General features: G+C 40.7%; 1 protein-coding gene across 5 annotated transcripts in view; it reads left to right on the top strand.

Annotated features, from left to right (window-relative positions):
• Nucleotides 1-10,679: 10,679 nt before the first annotated feature.
• TPX2 (TPX2 microtubule nucleation factor) overlaps nt 10,680-17,308 on the top strand; it is a 57,527-nt gene continuing 50,898 nt past the window's right edge. For 2 of the 5 annotated variants that reach the window (XM_059133616.1, XM_059133611.1), the window contains exon 1: nt 10,680-10,781. The gene's annotated coding sequence lies outside the window, so the exon portion shown is untranslated. Of the gene's footprint in view, nt 10,787-10,898; nt 11,040-14,556; nt 14,581-17,308 lie in introns of those variants that run through there. The other 3 variants (XM_059133612.1, XM_059133614.1, XM_059133615.1) reach the window with 3 other exon arrangements.

The following is a 17,308-nucleotide window of genomic DNA, read 5'->3' as shown; positions in this document are numbered from 1 at the left end:
GGGAGAAGCAGGCTCCCTGCCAAGCAAGGAGCCCGACGCGGAACTCGATCCCAGAACACTGGGATCATGACCTGAGCTGAAGGCAGCTGCCCAACCAACCGAGCCACCCAGGCATCCCCAAACTTTTATTTTTAATATATCTGAATTTATCAGTCTTTTCCTTTGTGGTTTCCAGGTTCTATGTCATTCTTATGAAAACCAACTCAATATTAGAAAACAAATTCTCTATTTTCTTCTGGTTTTTACAGGACTTCATATTTTACACTTCAATTTTGTGCCATCATAAGGTCACTTTGGTGTAAGGCAGGAATCTACAATTTTTTCCCAAATAACCACCCAGTTATCCTAATATTATCTTTTCCCAACTCCCGTTTTGAAATGTCTCTATTATCATAATCTTCATTCCCAAGTGTATTGGGACCGATTTCTGAACTTTCTATTATGTTCCAAGGAAGAGGTTTAAAAAAAAAATATTTATCTATTTGACGGAGAGTGAGAGAGCACAAGCAGGGGGAGCAGCCGAGGAAGAGGGAGATGCAGGCTCCCCACTGAGCAGGGAGCCTGATGTGGGGCTCCATCCCAGGACCCTAGGATTATAACGTAAGCCAAAGGCAGATGCTTAGCCAACTGAGCCACGCAGGCACCCCCCACCAATAGAAGAGTTTTAAACCAGGGCAGGATGTGATGATTTGTGTGAATCTGTGAAACCTCTGGCGTCAAAATTATTTCAATGTGAAAATTATCATTATGGAAGTCTATGATGTGCTCTGGGGGCCCAGCAGAGGGCAGATCATCCCTGCCCAAAGACATAAGCTTTATTGAACTGGTCCTTAAAAGGAGAATAGAATTTTGCCTGGAAGAGAAGGGAGGTAAGGGGCATTTTAGGTGGAGGGTGCTGCCTGAGCAAAGGCATGGGGGTCTAACGTGAGAGTCCATGGTGTTTCCTAGAAATAAATTGGGAAGACTGAGAGGAGAGAAGTGGTAGTGGAGACTGAATGTGTACCTGCATGTGCCTGACATTGCATGGACACCAAAGAAGCCAGCCAGGTGTCTTGAACAGAAAGGACGTGAAGAGATTTGTATTTTGGAGAGATGGAAAGAGTCTTGGGAAGGGAACTTTGCAATATTTACCAAAAGCCTTAAACAATGGTCTGGAAAGATCATTGAGAAATGATCTTTGATTCCATGCATCCAAAGATTTATCCTCAGAGATGTCTGTGCAAGGTTATTTATAACACAGGAAAGAAAATTAAAAATTAAGAAGGTCAATAAATAGGGTGACGGTTTACATGGGCTAAATTCTCACATTAAAATTGTAATTGAGGGGCGCCTGGGTGGCTCAGTGGGTTAAGCCGCTGCCTTCGGCTCAGGTCATGATCTCAGGGTCCTGGGATCGAGTCCCGCGTTGGGCTCTCTGCTCAGCAGGGAGCCTGCTTCCTTCTCTCTCTCTCTCTGCCTGCCTCTCAGTGTACTTGTAATTTCTCTCTGTCAAATAAATAAATAAAATCTTTAAAAAAAATTGTAATTGAGTAATATTTAATGAAGTGGAAAGATGCTCCAAGCATAACACTTTAAAAAAAAACAAATTGCAAAACTATACTGAGAATTACGATTTATAAAGAATGCACATCACACACAAAATATAGTAGAAGGAATTCTACCAGAATGCAAAAAGGTAGTTATTGTTGGGTAGTCAAATTATGGGTGATTTTCTTTTCTTTTTTATACTTTTCTATGTTATCTAACATGACTATATTGTTTTAATTGGAAAACACTTTTTTAGATTATTTTAAAAAACACTGTATTTATCTATTTTAAAGAGAGAGCAAAGTAGGGGAGAGGGTCAGAGGGAGAGGGAGAAGCAGGCTCCCTGCTCATCAGGGAGCCCAGTATGGGGCTTGAACCCAGGACCATGGGATTATAACCTGAGCCAAATGCAGATGCTTAACCAACTGAACCACCCAGGCACCCCAGAAAACACTGTTTTAAAAATACATTTGCTGAGATTAGATGATGAGGAAATGCTTGTGGTGTACTGTTAAGTGAAAATAAAAGTATACAAAATTAGTTGTGCGACACAGTCTCAGCTCTAAATACCATGCATAGGAAAAAGGCCAGGAAATCAATATGATAAAGACAAAAGAAAGTGGAGAAAATCCTTGCATAGATGTTAAAGAGAAACAGAAACAGAGTTGTCAGTAAATCTGTAAAGATGCTCAACCTCATTAGCTATCAAGGAAAATGACAACTGAAACCTCAGTAAAATGCCACTTCACACCCACCAGACTGGGAAAAATGGGAAAATCTGATAAAGCCAAGAGTGGTTCAAGAATATGGAATAACTTTGGGAAAAAAATGTATTGTTATCTAGAAAAATTGATGATGCCCATAACCTATGACCCAGCAATTCTATTCTTTGATATATGCTCTCCAATAACTCTTACACATGTGCAAATGCACATATAAGAATGTTTATAGCAGCAGGGGGGCCTGACTGACTCAGTTGGAGGAGCATGCAACTCATGATCTTAGAGTAGTGAGTTCTAGCCCCACATTGGGTGTGTAGAGATTACTACTAAAAAATAAATAAATAAATAGGGGCACCTGGTGGTTCAGTGGGTTAAGCCTCTGCTTTCAGTTCAGGTCATGATCTCGGGGTCCTGGGATCGAGTCCTGCATCGGGCTCTCTTCTCAGAGGGGAGCTAAGCAGAGAGCCCCCCTCTCTCTGCCTGCCTCTCTGCCTACTTGTGATCTCTCTCTCTGCATTAAATAAATATAAAAAACCTTAATAAATAAATAAACAAATGTAAATAAACTTAAAATAAGATTTTTTTTTATTTGTCAGAGAAAGAGAGAGCACAAGTTGTGGGGAGCAGCAGGTGGAGGGAGAAGCAGGCTCCCTGCTAAGCAAGAAGGCCCGATGCGAGACTCAATCCCAGGACCCCAGGATCATGACCTGAGCTATAGGCGACACTGAACCAACTGAGCCATCCAGGCATCCCTATAGCAGCATTCCTTGTAGTAACAAAAATTTGGAAACTACTCCTGGATCCATGATAGCAAAATGTTTAAACAAACAGTAGTATATTTATACATTATGATACAGTGAGAAAAACGTGCATTTAGTTACACACATCATGAAAGAATCTTAGAAACATGTTGCATGAAAATATTGTAAGAATAATAACGTATGATTCCGTTTATATATAGTTTGAAAACAGAAAAAAACTAATCTACATACTGTGTAGGGTTTGTGGTAGCCAGCCTTATCCAAGATGGCCCCCAAAGATCGCTCCCTCCTGATATTCACACCCTGCCAATATACCAGAGTTGTCCTTATGTTACTGATGGCAAAGTTGCAGCAGTGATGGTATGCCACTTCCAAGACTAGGTTATCTCTTTCTCTGTCTCATTACTCTTTCTGGGGGTAGCCAGCTGCACTGTTATGAGCAGCCCTACAGAAAGACCCATTTGTGGTGAGGAACTGAAACCTGCGGACAGTCATGTGAAGATCCCCCTGGCCCAGCCAACCCTCCAGACGATTATAGCCAACAGCTTTACTACATCCCCATCTGCGACCCAGAGCCAGAACCACTGTTATTAACTGCTGAATTTCTGACTCTCAGAAGCTGTATAAAATAATATATATTTGTAACTTTAAACTGCTAAGTTTGGGGGTAATCTGTTTTGCCACAATGGATAACCAATACAGAGATATATACCTATGTGGTAAAATTATAAAGAAATGTAAAGAATAATAAATAAAAAATTCAAGATAGCCATTGCTATCTTGTAACAGGAGTGCGTTCAGGATGAACTGGGGAACCAGGTAAAATTGAGAGTTTGAAAGACACTGCAAATGTTCTTATTAAATTGAATTGTACGTATGTATACAGAATTTGCTGCCTCATTCTTTATACAACCATAGGTTCTACATACATATATTTGTATTTGTACCTACTCAATATCTAATAAAATAAATTTTAAAAAGTCTGGATGGAAATATACTAAGATGTTAATAATAGTGAAGATGTTGCTTCCCAAGTCTATGTAATAGTTATTTTTTTGTTTCTTGTTATTTCCTATATTTTAAGTAATACGAATATATTATATGTAAATGATAAGAAAGTACTACTTTCAAAGTGAGAAATTAAAAATATATAAACACACACATAAAAATTAAAAATGCCTAAATGGGGGCACCTGGGTGGCTCAGTGGGTTAAAGCCTCTGCCTTTGGCGCGGGTCATGATCCTGCTTGCTCTGTCCAGTGAATAAATAAAATACTTTAAAAAATACCTAAATGTGTGAAAGTATGAATATAGATGTATGAGGGCTTGTATTTTTATGAAAAGATCTCTGAAAGATACACACTCATTTTTAAATTTTTTTTTTTGTTTTTTTATAAACATATAATGTATTATTAGCCCCAGGGGTACAGGTCTGTGAATTGCCAGGTTACAAACTCATTTTTAAGACTAATTTTTTTAACACTAACTTTTTTTAACTGAGGGAGAGGGATTGGCAATGGGGTATGGTAGGAGGTATAGGGATTTTTCACTTTTTTAAAAGATTTTATTTATTTATTTGACAGAGAGAGAAAGGTCACAAGTAGGCAGAGAGGCAGGCAGAGAGATGGGGGGAACAGGCTCCCAGCTGAGCAGAGAGCCCGATGTGGGGCCCAATCCCAGTACCTCAAGATCATGACCTGAGCTGAAGACAGAGGTTCAACCCACTGAGCCATTCAGGCACCCGGGCTTTTTCACTTTTTACTTTATATATGTTCATGAACCCAGATGGACCTGGCTGCAAATCTTAACTCTGCTATGTGACCTTGGGCAGTTCATGTCACTTCTCTTGAGCCTCAGGTTTTTTCATCTGGAAATTGGAAATAATTGCACCTACCTAGCAAGGGTGTTGCAAAGATTAAGTCAAGTCATGAATGTATAGCACCTAACATACCCTCCATTCTGTCATCAGCATGTATTATTTTTGTAACTTTAAAACATTCCAAATATTGAAGTACCTGGTTGATGTACTAAGCCAGTGCCCACTGCAAATGCAGAGGATGGGATTTCCAGAGATTCTCTTTCCTACTCCCTAAAGACAAAGGCCCCATTTGGGCCTGGCTAGCACTGATTTTACATGAGCTTGTTGAAAAGAAATCCCTGCATCGGCAGTCACTCTCCAACCCCCCATCCAGCTCCTAGCAAACATTAATCTACTTTCTGTCTCTATGGATTTGCCTCTTCCAGAAATTTCTTAAGTGGAATCATACAATATTTGTCATTCCTAGTCTGGCTCCGTTTATTTGTATCATGTTTCAGATTCATCTATGTTATAGTATGTAGTGATACTTAATTCACTTTATTAAAATATACTACTTCATTGCATGGATTTATCACCTTTTACGGACCCATTCATCAGATGGTGGACATTCAGGTTGTGTCCTATGGCCTTTTGTTCTTAATCACAGTTTGCTAAGGTCTGTGTAAACCTTCCCCCAAAAGAATTCCACATAAGCCATGAAGAAAGAGACGAGGAAACAGATTTCCCTTTGCTTGACTGGGTGGGAACTATGGAAGGCAGAATGGTGTCCCCTTCTCAAGGGATCCTTTTGATGGCTGTCTCCAATGGCTCATACTTGCACCTTCTCCAGGGGAGAATTCTTGGGTGATTGCAGCCACCCAACCTAAAGATGTCTGAGAGTTAGTTGCCATCCAGAGCCAATGGGTGGTTGCTGTCCATTCTCCATGAAGTAGGAAGCCTCCACTGAACTGGAAGGCAAGTACAGATTTTTGGCTGGTGACTACTGGTTTAGATGGTAGAGGGATTGACAGACACAGAGTGAAGGAGCAGATTTGGAAGGGGCAAGGGTAGGAGCTGGTTCTTTCTTTCTCTCTCACTTTAAAAAAATGAGAGTTTGAAGAGCCAGAATAATTTTCTGATCTGCTGGCTCCTTCTCCTTTCTCCTTTGCAGGTTTCTCTCCCCTATCACACTTCCATTATAAAATAATAATAATAATAATAATAAATTCAAATCTCACAAATAATACATGGCTACCTTCTTTTCTAAAACAAAGATAAAACTCACATTATCTATCATTTCTGTCCACAATCCAGTTTAGTTCCTCTCCTCTGAAGTTCCCACACTTGTCAGTTTGTTGTAAATTCTTCCATACCTTTGGTTATATATATATATATATATATATATATATATATATATATATATATATATATATATATATTTAGGAGAGGCAATGTAGGGCAAGGGTTTGGCCTCTGGAGCTGGACTTCCTATGTTCAAGTTCTGGCTCTGTCACATACAAACTGTGTGACCTTTGAGAAGTTGTCTACCCTCTCTGAGCCATAATTTCCTGAATCTATAAAGTGGAAATGATATTACCTCAAAGAGTTATTAGGATAAAATAAGTTATTATATGCAAAGCACTTCAAACAGTGCCTGGCATATTGTAAGTGCCAGATAAGTGCTAGCTGACATTATTCATACACACCCACAGGAAAAGTGGAGTGTTGTTTTGCATATTTTTCAAAACCATAATGCCTTCCTGGGTGCCTGGCTGGCTTAATCTGTGAAACAGGCAACTCCTTTTTTTTAAAAATTTTATTTATTTGACAGGCAGAGATCACAAGTAGGCAGAGAGGCAGGCAGAGAGAGAGAGAGAAGGAAGCAGGCTCCCTGCTGAGCAGAGAGCCCGATATGGGACTCGATCCCAGGACCCCGAGATCACGACCTGAGCCAAAGGCAGTGGCTTAACCCACTGAGCCACACAGGCATCCAGAGCATGCAACTCTTGATCACAGTGTTTTAAGTTCAAGCTCCGCATTGGGGATAGAGTTTACTTAAATTAAATTAAATTAAACTAAGTAAATAAAAACCATAATGGTTTCATAATGAATTTATATCAATCAGCGATTTGTTTTCTAACCAAAAACGTGTCTCAAAGATACTGCCCCATCAGTCCAGATCAGTTGAACTTTTTTGAACTGAATTGATGTTTAATGTTCCATTCTTTAGACAGTTTATTAAAATACCCTCCTACTTATGGATATTTAGGTGGTTTCCAATGTCTCACAACTACAATGCAACAGCCTACTGATTGATTTCCCTTTTTCCATCCCTGTTTTCCTTCCCTCTGCTTTCAGCACAGCAGCCAGAATTTTCCCATTAATAGCAGAGAGCTAATCAATGCTCAACACCCTCCCAGGCCTTCTGCACCTCATTGAGAGTAAAAATCAAAGTCCTCACAATGGCCCAGTTGGTCTTCCAGAATACTTCCTGTATTCTTCTCCTTGTAGTTGATTCAGCCCCTGACTTGCTAGCTATTTCTAAAACATGTCTGCTATGCTCCTACCTTTACATTTGCTGCTCCCTCTGGACACTCTTCCCTCAGCTATCTATATGGCTCACTCATTACCTTCTGGAGGTCTTCGTCCAAATGTCCCTGAACTACCCTACTTAAAATTACAAACCCTCTTCCCACGGATAAGGCCAAAACCGTGATGGCTAAAATTGTGGAAAGAGTGGACCAGATGTGTCGGTTTTTCCTTTCAGCCCTAAAAGGCTGCTTTGGTGATTGCAGACTGAGCAGTCATCCATTCATGAAGAATGGGAACTTGAGCTTCAGCCTAGAATGTGATCAATGCAGAAGGAATGACAGGAGATGAATCCCTTGGGTCAGGCTTACCCATTGGAACGACTTGGGAAGTTCTTGCACATATCCTGGCCAGCAGGCACTGCCTCATTCACTCCCTTACCCACTGGGCACCTTCTGCCTTGTAGGCCCTGGGCATGGCACAGCTCTGATGCCCCTGTTTTCTTAATGTAAAGCAAACTAGCTTTACCTCCATCCCCACCCAGGCCTGGCTAACTGGTGGCCCTGCAGGTCCCTAGTGTTTGGGTGATGTGTCTGCTGAAATTAAGCGGCCACAGTATAGGCAGTCCCTGGCCTTCCTTTGTCTCTGGGCAGCCCCTGCCTTCCTCCTCTCCTTGCCATCCTCGAGGCTTGGAGACCCAGTGACTTTGCATATATCACCTCCTAATACACTACATTTATTTACCTTGTTTAGAGTCTGTCTTCTCCCATAGAACACCAGGTTCCCAAGAACAGAGATTTTGTCTGTCTTTTCACAATTCTATCCCCACATTTAGTACAGTGACTGACACATAGTAGGTGCTCAATTCATGCTGTGGTGACTGTGTCTTTGTGCCTCTATGTGAAAGTAGATGGGTGTGCCTCTTGGAACTAAACCTAGAAATAGAAGTCCTAGGTCACAGAGCATATGTGTTTGACATTTTAATAGATGTTGCTAATTTGCCCTCTAAAGTAGGCAAACCCATTTGTTCTCCTACCCTACAAATCCTTGATACCATTAAAATTTTAATTTGGGGCAATCTGGTGGGTGAACATGGTACCTTCTTGTTTAAATTTAATATAAATTGAATTTAAATTTCAGTATTACTAGTTGAGGCCAATGACCTTTGCATGCCTTTTTAAATTTTTTTTTTTTTTTAAGATCTAATTGGCTTTATTAAGGGATTCCTGAATGGGGCAGTATCCCATCTAGCAAGTAGAAGGGAGTTCCCATTTGCATTATCTTTAATGGCCAATTTTGCTTCTTCTTCTAAGAACTAACTATTTTCCCCATTTCTTTCTCCCCCCCCCCCCAGTTTTTGTCCTTTTCTTACTGATTTATTGACTTTTTTTTGTTTATTTATATATTGGGTTCTAATTCTTTGCTATATGTGTTGGAAATATTAAAAATTTCCTATCCCAACATTATAAACATAGTCTTTTAAAATTTCAAAAATTTTGATTTTTTTCCCCTATCTTTTTTTTTTTTTTTTTTTTTTTAAGATTTTATTTGTCAGAGATAATACACACAAGCAGGGAGAGCAGCAGGCAGAGGGAGAAGCAGGCTTCCTCTGAGCAAGAAGCCTTATGTGGGACTCCATCCCAGGACTCTAGGATCATGACCTGAGCCCAAAGGCAGGCACTTAATTGACTGAGCCACCCAGGCATCCCCTACCTTCAGGGTTTTAATTCAACTGAATTTTGTTTTTGTAAATGGTATGGGATAAATATCTAATATATTTTCCCCCAATGAAAAGCAAATGTCTTACCTTCATTTTTTGTTTGTTTCCATCTTATTTGAAATTCTAGTCAGCATTTACTAAATTCAGATACACATGGGTCTGTTTTGGGACTCTTAAACTTTTCTACCAGTCTTTCTTTGTTGTTTAAAAAAAAAAATTCCTATGGCAATATCCTGGTTAAAAAAACTTTGCGGAAAACTTCACAAACATATATGAACATATGTGTGTGTATATGTGTGTGTGTGTGTGTGTCATGAACCTGTCATTCAGTTTCAACTTATCAATTTGTGGCTAATCTTACTTCATCAATATTCCCCACCTACATTCCTCCCTGCACTTTCCCGATTATTCTGAAGCAAATTCTAGAGTCATTTTATCCCCACCATTTATATATGTATCTCTAAAAATAGGAAGGAGTATTAAAACAAAAACAAAACTACTCTTGCTGTTTATGTTTTGAAGAAATGAGATGTGTTGTTCTGTAGAGTTTTCCTGTCTGGATTTTGCTGATTGTATCCCCATGGGATCACTTAACTATACTTTAAAAATTACGATAATTTAAAAATATGTTAATGCCCATGAGAGCTGGTATGGCAATCACCCACCTCCCCCATTACTTTTCAAAATTCAGATGCCACATCTTGTGCTTTCCTCTTCTATATAAATTTTAGAATCAGTTTGGCAAGTTCCATGACAAAACCTATTGCGAATTTCATTGGAATTGCCTTGAGCTCTTCATATGGAAAATCAACCGCTTTACAATATTGGATCTCCCCATTCTTTAATAAAGTATATAATCTCCTTTACTTGTTTTTGTAGTTATATAACCAAGTTTCACAGTTTTTAATTTTCAGATAAAGATCTTAGGCTTATTTTCTACAAGGCAATCTTTTCTGCCTTGTAGCTTCTATTATTTTCTGACTGATTATTGATGATGTATAGGACCAGACATCCTTAATTCAAATTCCACCGCCTCCATTTTACTGATTTTAGACAATTCATTCAACTTCTCTGATCTTTTGTTTTTCTTTTTAAAATAGGATGATAAAGAAAGGGACGTAAATGGAATTGAAAGGGAAGGAGCACCCAATTATAAACCGCGGCTTTATATCAGGGCATGGGCTCAATACAGACTTGGAGAGACTCCTTCACAGTTGGGAGAGAAGCTGAGGGCGAGTCTATGCTGTATACAGGGGAGTCTATATTAAAACGAATGGAATTCTTATGAACATTTCAAGGCACCATGCACTACTATAGGAAGAATCATAAATTTTCTTTCATGAAAGTATTTCGGAGGTCCAGTCGCGCGCCGTTCTGTTACCTGAAGCGACTTCTTATCTCTTCAGTTGGTACCACCTCTCCCGAATAATCTGGAGTCGAGGGTTCTGGGCTTTGTAGTAATTTCCTCATTAGATTTGTTCCAAATGGTTCACGCAGCTGCATGAGACTACATTTCCCAGGAGCCTCCCGGGCCGGTTGTTTGCTAGTCCCTCATCCTGTCTTCCGGCGTCCTTGTGATCCTCTGGGCCAATCGGGAGGCTAAGGATTGCCGGTTCCCGCACTCTGATTGGTGCATTCGACTAGAGAGCCTGGGTTCAAATTTTCAACGGTACTGAATGAAGTCCCGCGTCGGATCTTCCGGACGCTCGGTTGTCAGAGCTGAGGTGAGGTGAGCTTTGGAGAGAAACGGGGACCAGCTGGGGTGCGGCCTGCCGTTTCCCTGATTTTCGAAAGGCTGGAGGCCGCCAAACCCGGAGCGCCTCCAAGCGCCTCTTGCCCCGGGCTTCAGAGGCGGTCGAATTGTGTGGGCGCCGCCCTGGCCAGGCGGGAAGGTAGTCGGGCTTCGGACGACCCTTCTCTTGGTGGCACAGGATTTTCTAGCGAAGTGTGTCCCGACCGAGACTAGCGGGCTGCATCTGGAGGTAGAGGCCGTGGCCGGCCCTGGGAAATACGGGGAAGTAGCGGTTGCGGGAGGCTGTAAGCTAGTAATGGTAACGACCATTGTTACCACGCACAAATGAAATAAGCTTTCACTTGGATTACGCACTCTGCGTGCGTTTTCTCACTTAATTGTCCCACGAAGCCAATGAAGCAGGTCCTATTCTTAGTCCCACTTTTTAGAGGAGGAAACTGAGGCCCACAATCCAGATTTCAAGAAATGGATGAAACCGTAGCCCCGCCCTCAAGAAGGGTGGCTTTGGTGGAGGAAAACAGATGTGGTCACAAGACGACTACATTTAAAAACTATTGTGTAAGAATAGGAAGGTAATTGCGGGAATTTCGTTCCAATTGGAGTTGTCTTTTTGTTTGGGATTTAAAATTCATCCTGTTTTATCTAGATCTGCAACGAATAACTAGGTATCACTGCCTTTCTAATTTCCTGTCCTAGAACATTTGTAGACTGAAGAGGAAAGGACAAGGGTGAACCAGACTATAATATGGTAGGACTGTTCTGCCCCCTTTCCCTTGATGTGTGGTGTCTTTGTCTCGCATACAGTTTTCCCATAGTTAAATCCGAAGGGCTTGCCCCAATCAGCCCTACTTAGAACCAGACAGCATTGAGGGCTCTGCTGATTTTGCTCGGAAGTCATTTATGTACTCCTAGGTTCATTCAGCTTTACCTTCTCTTGACATCCTAAGGCCTTTCTTATCTTATCCTTATTGACTGCTATAATAAGGATAATCTTGGGTTGTGGTCTCAATGTGTCCTACCCCCTGTCAAGCCACCCCTATATCACCCTTGGTGGTTTTGGAGTATCACTGTTAGGTGTGTTAGCTCAGTATTAAGTTGCCACTCTCAGGATAAAAATTTCTGTGGCTCCCAGTGCACTTAGCTAATTAATTGATTTTTGAGGGTGTACTGTGTGCTCAGATTGATGTTAGATACTCTGGATATTCAGATGTATGATGTTCTCATGGGTTTTCTGGTATGCTTGAGGACAGAAGACTGATTCAAATTCACAAGTGACTATCTGAACAAGAAATGACAGCATTGGAGTACTGTAGTGTTATGTATTGTAGGTGCCGGCAAGGTAGAGGTGAGGGCGATCAGTGAGGCTTAAGACAGGCAAGGATGTCTTTGTGAAGCAGATGGGACCCCAACTGGCTCTTGATAAGCAGAGTTTGGTTAGATAAGAACTAGAACAGTCTTGGGCGCCTGGGTGGTTCAGTGGGTTAAGCCGCTGCCTTCAGCTCAGGTCATGATCTCAGAGTCCTGGGATCGAGTCCCGCATCGGGCTCTCTGCTCAGCGGGGAGCCTGCTTCCTCCTCTCTCTGCCTGCCTCTCCATCTACTTGTGATTTCTCTCTGTCAAATAAATAAATAAAATCTTTAAAGAAAAAAAAAAAGAACTAGAACAGTCTTGGTGCAGAGAAATTGCCCACTTACTATCTGCTGAATTGGATAGGCAGGAGGGCATTATCTAAATTGACTACAAAATTGCAGGTATGAAAAACTGGATGTATTCAACTAGGTTGATAAATTTGTTTAGACTTTTGGGGCGCCTAGGTGACTCAGTCAGTTAAGGGTCTGCCTTCGGCTCAGGTTGTGATCCCAGGGTTCTGGGATCCTGTCCCACATCAGGCTCCGTGCTCATCAGGCTCATCAGGCTCCCTCTCCCTATGCTGCTTCCACTCTCTCACTCTCTCTGTCAAATAAATGAATGCAATCTTTAAAAAGCAACTTTATAACTTTTAATAAAATAGGGTGGTTTTGGCCAGCCTTATGCTTATGTCTGTATATTCCAAGCTTAATAAAATAAACTTATCCTACATTTGCAATTAGGCTTCTCCACGAGACAGGGTTATGTGAGAAAGTCCTTCATTTTTTGTTTAGGTGCCAGATGTTCAAAGTTCTTCCATATTACTTACGTATTTTTTTCTTCAGCCTTACCTGGGTCTCTTCCCTCATTCTTTTTGAATTGCTGGGGAAGGAAAGAAAAAGGAGAGCTCTAAATGCCCTTTGGCAAACTGAATTGTCTTTGCAATGAGTAAAGTTAGGAAATAGAATTGACTACTAGGAGACTGAACAGCCCAAACAATTCTATGAATAGGTCTGTATTTGAGACAGAGATCTAGAGATCAGCGGTTGGAGGTACTTGGTGCAAAAAGAATGGATAGCTGGAGGGGGGTTTCTGGTTATGTTCATTTGCATAGAGAGATTTGATTGGGAGGAAATTACTGATTAGTGGGAAAGGAGCTTACTTTGGAAATGTTTAAAAAATACTATTAAAAAAGATAATAAAAGTTTTTTTTCTTTCCATATTACAAGTGTGCCTACTATCGGTCCTGATGTTTGAATAACACAGAAGTGTACACTATTACCCTTGGTGTCAGTGTTCCTAAATTGCGAATTTGGAAAGTTAGTTTTAAAAGTGTGAGTATATAATATTAAAGACACCACGAGACAGCAATGTATACTCAAAACGTAAGCTGAAACAACAATTAACTTTAGGGTAGATTTATACTATTCATTTATTTATTTAAGATTTTATCCATTTATTTGACACAGAGAGAGAGACACACACATACAGAGAAAAAGACACAACGAGAGAGGTAATACAAGCAGAGGGAGTGGGAGAGAGAAAAGCAGGCTTCCCCAGGCAGGGAGCCTGAAGCTTGATCTCAGGACTCTGGGATCATGACCTGAGCTGAAGGCAGACGCTTAACCACTGAGCCACCCAGGTGCCCCAGATTTATGCTATTTAGACCTTAGCTCCTAGAGGCACTCTTTGGTTTTGAGAGGGGTAATCTTTGGTGTTTTATAGCCTTTTCCTAGTCTCTGTTAACCATTTTTACTACAGAGAACATGAACCTGTTCTATCACTTTTCTGTTTCTTCTAGGTTCTTTTTTAAAAAATTAATTAATTTTTATTTTTTAAAGAATTTTTTTAAGGTTTTGTTTATTCATTTAACAGAGAGGGAGAATACAAACAGGGAGACCAGCAAGCAGAGTGGGAGGGAGAAGCAAGCTCTCTGCTGAACCAGGAGCTGCATGTAGGACTTGATCCCAGGACCCTGGGATAACCACTTGAGCCAAAGGCAGCCGCTTAACAAACTGAGCCACCGAGCGTGCTATCCAGGTTCTTGATAAAAAGTACTTGTTAGGGGCGCCTGGGTGGCTCAGTGGGTTAAGGCCTCTGCCTTCGGCTCAGGTCATGATCCCGGGGTCCTGGGATCGAGCCCCGCATCGGGCTCTCTGCTCGGCAGAGAGCCTGCTTCCTCCTCTCTCTCTGCCTGCCTCTCTGCCTACTTGTGACCTCTGTCTGTCAAATAAATAAATAAATCTTTAAAAAAAAAAAAAAAAAAAAAAAAAAGTACTTGTTAGACTTCAGCATTTCACAACACAGAGTACTAACCACTATACGATCACGGCCAGACTTCAGCATTTCAGAAGAGATGTGAAAAGTATATTGCAACTCTGAATCAAGCCCGTAGGCAGGTGGACTGACGGATTAAACCACAGGTAAGGTGGTGTCCAAAGTGAGTTACATTAAAAAGGGATAAGAGGAACATTAATAATTACAATCAAAAGTGTTTAATATATCTTCAAAAGTAACATACTTTGGAAGAAAATTTATTTAATATGAAAAAGCAAAAGAAAGAACTATCCCTCACTATCGTACTTCTCAGATAAACTATTGCTAACATTTTGATAGATTTCTTTCCAAATTTTTCTGTGCCCATATTTGGTTTTAAAAAGTCCTACACTAGGGGCGCCTGGGTGGCTCAGTGGGTTAAGCCGCTACCTTCGGCTCAGGTCATGATCTCAGAGTCCTGGGATCGAGTCCCGCATCAGGCTCTCTGCTCAGCGGAGAGCCTGCTTCCCTCTCTCTCTCTCTGCCTGCCTCTCCATCTACTTGTGATTTCTCTCTGTCAAATAAATAAATAAAATCTTTAAAATAAATAAATAAATAAATAAAAAGTCCTACACTAAAAATTTTCATTATATTTTTCAATATAATAATTAGGTTATGAGCATTTTTTCATTTCGTTAAAATTTGCTACAACATTTTAAGATTTTTTTTGTCAGAGCGAGAGAATGAGAGAGCGTACACAAGCAGGGGGAGCAGCAGGCAGAGGGAGAAGCAGACTCTCTGCTGAGCAAGGAGCTCGGATGCAGGACTCTATCCCAAGACCCTGGGATCATGACCTGAGCGGAAGGCAGATGCTTAACCAGCTGAGCCACCCAAGCATCCCTCTACAACATAATTTTAATAGCTATGTGGTATTCCATTATATGGTTCTGCCACAGTATTTTATGCAGTGAAATCATTGGTCAAAGATTGCATATTTACTTATTTATTTATTTAACAGACAGAGATCACAAGTAGGCAGAGAGGTAGGCAGAGAGAGAGGAGGAAGCAGACTCTCTGCTCAGCCTGATGAGGGGCTCGATCCCAGGACCCTGGGATCATGACCTGAGCTGAAGGCAGAGGCTTTAACTCAGTGAGTCACCCAGGTGCCCCGAATGCATATATATATTTTTAAGATTGAATTTATTTATTTAACATAAATAGATTATGTCAAAATGTCAAAATTTATTTGACAGATAGATCACAAGTAGGCAGAGAGGCAGGCAGAGAGAGGAAGGGAAGCAGGCTCCCTGCTGAGCAGAGAGCCCTATGTGGGGCTCGATACCAGGACCCTGGGACCACGACCTGAGCCGAAGGCAGAGGCTTTAACCCACTGAGCCACCCAGGTGCCCCCTGAATGCATATTTTTAAGACGGGTACATAACACCAAATTGCCTCATAAGAAAATAATGCTGATTTACATACCCACTTAATAGTGTATATTTTACACAGGCATAAATTTATATTTTAAAAGTATGTGATACAGTCACATGGTACAAAACTCAAAATAGTATAAAAAGTTTTATAGTTAAAAATCTTACAGCCTTGTCACTGACACTTGCTGGCATCCCGTAAGCAATTGCTTTCTGAGATTCTTGGGTACCTGTGTATCTACATCCCAAGAGGGATACCTTTTGTGTTTTTCTTTTTGGTTTGTTTTTTAAAGATTTTATTTATTTATTTGAGATGGTGAGAGAGGGAACACAGTATGGGGAGTGGGAGAGGGAGAAGCAGGTTTCCTGCTGATCAGGGAACCTGATGCGGGGGTCAATCCTAGGACCTGGGCATCACGACCTGAGCCGAAGGCAGACGCCTAACAACTGAGCCACCCAGGTGCCCTGCAAGAAGGATACCTTTTGAAGGATGTAAAAATCTCCTTAAGACTGTGTGATTGAGATTTCACTAGGAATGTATGCAGCCCCACTATCAACCCTTAAAAACTCTTTGGCTTCTTACTATTGAAACAGCAGAACACTTTGATATTCTGCAGAGATTTCCTAATATTCTTCAAAGATTTCCTTTTAGTATTCTACTTTGTGTCCTTATTTGGCTTGAAGGTAAATGGCATCATTGATTTTTATCCAGGTTTTATTAGTTGTTTAAGAGTAGGTTAGGGTTTGTAGAATTGTACAGATAAGTTAAATAAAGCAGAACTGAGTTCGTAAGCCATAACTCAAAAGTTCGGGAGAGAAATGATAAAAAGTATATGTGCTTGAGGTTTCTGGACAGTGATGAATTACAAGTGTCCATGTGTCCTGTGCTGACTTCTCAGTGCTTGGACAGTGAAGGATTGTCATTGGATTTTAAATTGACCCAATTTTGGAAGCTTCATGCATCTGTTTCTGTAAACAGATCCAATTTCAACATAGAAGTTAGCAAACATAAATGTGGAAACACAAAGTCCATTAACTTCCTTTAGACTTAGTTTGTGGCTTTGATTAACAGTTGAAATTGCATGCTGGATTATGTTGCCATTTACTGACTCCTGCTAATCCCTTATGTACAAAAAAAATGTAGGTGTTTTTTCGCTGCGTAAGATGAAAATAACTCTATTTAACTTGTGGTACGGTAACAGGATCTCTTATCCCTTGTGAAAGTAGGAGAGGGTGTGCCTGGGAAAATGGCACCATTTGGGATGGGACCATTTAACTAATAGACTTCTAATGAAGTCTTGACTTACTTTTACTCTATTATATTACCAGTTGTTTAACTCATGATTTTTCTTCCAGTAGAAATAGGTACAGTGCAGCTCACAAAGTGGATAGTGAAGTGCTTGAGAGCATTTGTCACACCAAAGTCTTTGTTTTGTTTAGGAGCTGCTAGCTGCTATGTCAACCT

This window comes from Mustela lutreola, chromosome 9 (genome assembly GCF_030435805.1).
Source record: "Mustela lutreola isolate mMusLut2 chromosome 9, mMusLut2.pri, whole genome shotgun sequence".
Lineage (NCBI taxonomy): Eukaryota > Metazoa > Chordata > Mammalia > Carnivora > Mustelidae > Mustela > Mustela lutreola.
Note: the sequence above shows the minus strand (reverse complement) of the source record. Positions and strands in the feature narration are given on the sequence as shown.